The following is a 5,386-nucleotide window of genomic DNA, read 5'->3' as shown; positions in this document are numbered from 1 at the left end:
CTTGCGACCATTTTTGGCGACCAAAGGATCAAGGGTTTTAGAGAAAAAGGTAAATAAAACATACAGAATCAACAAGTTTTTTGAAACGGATTTCACTATAAAAGTTAACGTTAAAAAACAACGACGTTTCGACCGTTCGATGGTCATTTTCAAGTTGAACAGTAAAAGTTTTGAATGCGCTAAAATATATGTAACCGATTACAAAAATGCTAATAAAATACTGACCAAAACTCTAAAATATTTACATAGAAACAATACACACACACAAAAGAACAAAAAATTGCCGCATGAAGAAACGCTAAGTAAATAACTTCGCGAGTATCGAGTCACTCTCTTTGTTCAGATTTGGTTTAAGTTTGCGAAGATGCCCCCATCAGAATTGTGCTACCGTTCAAAGACCAGAAATCGGCAAATGTGGTAAGACACCAACTCAGCGATCTTAGTCGAAAGATTAATGCCGTCGTCCAGCCTGTTTATGTAAGCAGAAAGATCAAAGGAAATTTCAAGCCGAAGGAACACAAACCTCCACTTGTAAACCAACAAAACGTTGTTTATTATTACAAGTGTGGTCTGTGTGATACAGACTATGTCGGCTTCACGAGTCGACACCTACATCAACGTGTGGAGGAACATAAGCGATCAACAATCGGCTACCACGTAAAGGACGAGCATGGAGGGGATCCGGAAAAGAGTGGTGTATTTTCATGGAAATCAAACTCATTATCATTTAAAAGGTTGAGCACCAAGGCTCATTTTGAACCAGAGACGAATAGCAACTCGGAAATGGCCTATTACACACACAAACCGTCGTTAAAGTGCCTATGAAGTAAAAAATATCTTTGCTTCCTTTAAAAACCTTTCAAAATGATGAAGAATGGTGTTTTCTATTTTGGAATATCTTCCCATGTTCCAGAGAAATTAAAGTTTTTGTTCAAAAATTGATGACGTCACAAACCATACACGACTAATAAATCACAAAATTGAGAATATCTCCAAAAACATTGCATGGGTGTTGTTAAACTAGGCAGCGGTAATCTATGTCAAGCAAGGCACAGAATGATGTTTGAATTTGCTGTTGCCATGGCGACCATTTTATTTTCGCTGCTAAGTCAATTTCACACAGGATCGATTTTGTCATTTATTGTCGTTATTAGACATGTTCACTCTCGGTATACTTATTAAGAGAAGGGAAGCATTATGGGCAGCACACGCTTTTCAAGTCTGACCATCTGCTTGTACTTATCTGTTCAAAATCCAAGATTTTTGCAAGGCTGTGCCCTAAGGAAAATTTCAGGGAGCCCTTCGGGCTCCCAAGCATTTCAGCTGGGGTGCCCAGCCCTCCAAGTTGGTCGCCCGAATTAATTAATTATTTATTTATTTATTTATTTAATTATCTGAGATGAACAATGCAGCAAGATCTTCATCCATCTCTCTCTCAGCAAAACATTGCTGCTACTGCTCTGGTGATTGTCGAACTCGCTAGTGCAAGAAAAACCCGAGACCTGTCAAATTTTTCATGCCATACTTGAGAAAGACGAGAAAGGTGGCAATAGGGCCATTTATACGAGAGAAAATAAGTACATAATACGCGAGTATAAATTCCCTGGCGAGGATAAACCGCGGCTTGGGAAAGCTGTGAATGTAGATTTTGTACCATTTATAAGAGGTGTTCGTGTCTTTTGTAAGCCGCAGCCAGAGTAAGCCGCGGCCTATTTACTCTCGTATAAACCGCCCTAATGTCACCGATGTTTTTAAGGTTTAAAACTGAAAAAGTAAAGATCAATTGAGGCAAGTTTATGTAAAAACGTTTGGGTCTAATACAGGTTAACCTTTCTACTGGTTAGTTGGGTTGAAAATAAATTTTCAAAACGTGAATCAATGCCGCTTGATTTCAGTGGAGCTTTTGTGAAAACTGCCGTGAAACCACAAAACCACCGCGGCTCAAAAGCTAGCAATTTGTTTTGAGCAAGTCATCTTGATCTGGACGAAAATCATCGCTACAGGACAGAACTAAACTATTTTTTCCTTATATTATCAGTAAAATGTTTAGTGGAATGAGCTTTTTGTGGATTCAGTCGGAGTGCCAGTCACAGCGTTATTTGTTTAGGGCACACAGCGATTTGTTATGAACCAAAGACAACGCAGGATTGCTGTGTTTCTAAAACAACAATAAATAACATGATATTTTTCCCCTTTTTTATTTTGTTATTTCATATACAGGGGAAAAACAACCATAAGCTAAATGCATTTTAGCCAAGAAGGCGCAGCGCGAAAAATCGTAAAAATATTAAATTTGCATAAACTGCGATTCACGGGTTCACACAAAAGTAAATTGCACCTCCTATGGCCAGTTCCCACGCTCGGCGTTTGAGAAATAAGAGACGTTTTAATACTCCAGTTTGTCGCACCGATCGCTTTATGAACTCTTTTATTATTAGTCACGCGATGTAAATAATCTTTAAATACAATGGTAAATAGCCATTTTTATTGTAGTTTTTATATTGTACGTAATTCAGTCCGACGACTGCAATGTATGATGTTTTTTCAATAAACGAGTTTACTACTACTACTACTTTGCCAGCCGAGCTTTGCCACTGTCAGAGCAGAACTAACAACTCTTTTTTAAAATTATAACCAGGAAATCCCAAACTCCACGTTCCAAATTTAATGCTATGGAAATTCGTGCGGCCACCGGCCGTCACGTACAAAGTCACGGATTATGTTACATGTGAAATCAAGTGGAACGGCCTTTGAACCGATTGTTTCGTACTAGGAATAAACATTTTCTGAGAGGTTTCGTAAACTGTAACCACCAGCATATTAAAGTTTCAGCAGCCTTATCTGCTAGAAATACAATAAGCCAGAGTGCACAGCCGGGTGACCGGGTAATTTTTCTTGCTCGCCGGAAGACAAATGTTAGTCACCTCAGGCAACCGGGTGCCGTTAGAGCACAGCCTTGTATTTGATTCATTGCAGAGAGGAGCTAAAAATGAAAGTATTGCCATGGCAACATCTTAATGGGTCTCACATTGTGCCTTATCTGATGTACATTACTGGTGCCAAGTTTGAACAACACCCATCCAATGCGCTTTTTTCGATATCAGGGATCCACATTCACAGTCATCCAGTCGTCCCAGACAACTAAAAACCCGCCCGGACAAGTATAAGAACTGCAAAGGTTGTCTGTTGGACGAGTGATGTTTTAATAAATATCTTTTCATGAATGCCATCAAATGTAATACTGTAGTATAGAATGTACTTTAGTTCTGATCGCTTTTTGTTAAATGCAAACTTCCAGAAAATAAGAGTCACATAAATGTGCAGCTTTTCTCAGCAATGAAATCTCAAGTTTAGGTGCTATCTTTGACCACGTGGTATTTTCCATGAAACGATTGCAGGCTCAATTTCCATGTATCTCACCAGCGACATGGTTGTTGGCAAGTGGTTTAGCAAAGAGCAATGGGTAACTTGTGGTCTCAGCTGATAATGTTGTGTTAGTTACAAGGTGTTTCGCCACTTTCGGCAAAAAGGAAAACAGGAAAAACACAAAATCTTGATAGCATATAAAAGGAAGACACTAGACAGGAGCGTTGAAACTTTGGGTCTTTGAATCATAACTTTGTAAGCTGCATTCAAGTACATTTTGCCGTGGCAGATATGGACCACTGTAAATCGGGTTCCCACAGTGTAATTTCTGATGAGAGTGTGAAATAAAACATGAATGCTCAAGTTACTTGTAATTTTATCGACCATTTTCTATACTTCCACATTTTTCCCTGGGCAACCTAAAACTTGTCTGGGCAAGTATACCATGAGACGTACTTGCCCGGCTGACAACTTTGATAAATATGGATCCCTGCAATAAATTAAAATTCAGCTTGAAAGAGAGGTTTAGAGGACAAAGACAAAGGGAAGTGGATGATATGCAAATTTTTTCACATTCATTACAGCGTGTTTCTATTGTTTTTGTCCTCACTGCCTAAGTATCAAGCTAAATATCTCGTATTTCGAAAATGGCTTATATTTTCGGAAATATTCTCAATTTTGTGATTTATTACAGTCATGTGTACAGTTTATGACGTCATCATTTTTTTAACAAAACTTTTATACCTTGGAAACGAGAGAAAATATACCAAAATAGACAAAAAACCATTCTTCATCATTTTCAAAGTCTATAAAATAAGCAAGAGATTTTTTTACTTCATAGGCACTTTACATTACAGCAAGCATACTTGAACAGCTCCCTTCCCGTCGACAGCACTTCTACCATTTAGGTGAACTACAATCATGGACGAAAGTGTTGGGAAGGTAGCATCACCTTAGAGATAATTCCCCTCCCTGTTATCAATGTTGGATCTTCCATGAAAAAAATGGTGACTTTTCTTAGAATATGGGGGAGGGAGCCCACAAGAGCTTGGTATTTCCCAAATAGTACAGCCAATAGTTAGACTAATCGAATTAGAAGTGAAGTGAAGTGATGCGCGCAACTTTCACAACAACTTTTGACCACGATTGTAGTTAGATGGCCTCGACCAAGGCAGCGTTTTCATTTGTAACCGCATCAATTTTGATGTGGTTACACCTGTTTACACGACGCTGAACGAGACTGTTATCGAAACCGTGTTGATTTGAAACCGGTGCCAAAACTGGAGCGTTTTCAAAACCATGCGGTTTCATCTGTCGTGTAAACAGCGAAAACGCATCGATTGGGATACGGTTACTATTTTGGCGCAAAATTTGCTTTGTTGATTTCAAAATACTGAATTTAGCAGGAAGTGCTGGCCTCGCTTATACCATCGTGACTTGGATTTTCTGGCGAAAACGGTTCCGTGTAAAGACTTCCAAACCGCATCGATTTTGACGCGGTTTCGAAGTCATGACACCGCGTTCGTATAAACGCTACCCAAGGCTCTTGTGGCGCAGATCGACTAAGGGGAGGTACCAACATAAACCTCGGAAGTGGCTGTAATAAGCCTACCCTTCAGGAATTGCTCCAAGCATTTCACTCGTAGGATTCTGATGCGACGTAAAATGTAATTCAAAGTTGCCGCTTTGTGACAGTGCACGAATTTCCTCGTTCATTTCCTGTTGAAGTTTTTCACTTGATAAAAACAGGCAACTCCCACTAAAGATTACAACGTGCTTTCCCTTGAATGCTTCAGCCATCTTAAAAGTTTATATTGAAACAATACAGTTTAAAACATAATATTTTGGAGAGAGAAAATTGTCACTCTCTATCGAAAGGCAAAAAAAGTGGAAGGCTATTGTTTGCGCATGCGCGAAACACGAGTGGTGCAGTGGGACGTGCAGTCGTGCAGTGGGACACCGCGGCAAAATGAGTGCGCATGCTCCGCTTCGAACACATTTGATTCATTAGATTCGAGCT

The 5,386-nt window shown here is 39.4% G+C and overlaps 1 pseudogene; it reads right to left on the bottom strand.

The window, feature by feature from the left end:
• LOC138030348 (uncharacterized) overlaps window positions 1-5,166 on the bottom strand; it is an 11,398-nt pseudogene extending 6,232 nt beyond the window's left edge.
• Between the last annotated feature and the right edge of the window lie 220 nt (window positions 5,167-5,386).

This window comes from Montipora capricornis, chromosome 13 (genome assembly GCF_036669925.1).
Source record: "Montipora capricornis isolate CH-2021 chromosome 13, ASM3666992v2, whole genome shotgun sequence".
Taxonomy (NCBI): domain Eukaryota; kingdom Metazoa; phylum Cnidaria; class Anthozoa; order Scleractinia; family Acroporidae; genus Montipora; species Montipora capricornis.
This window is presented reverse-complemented; position numbering and strand designations above follow the sequence as displayed.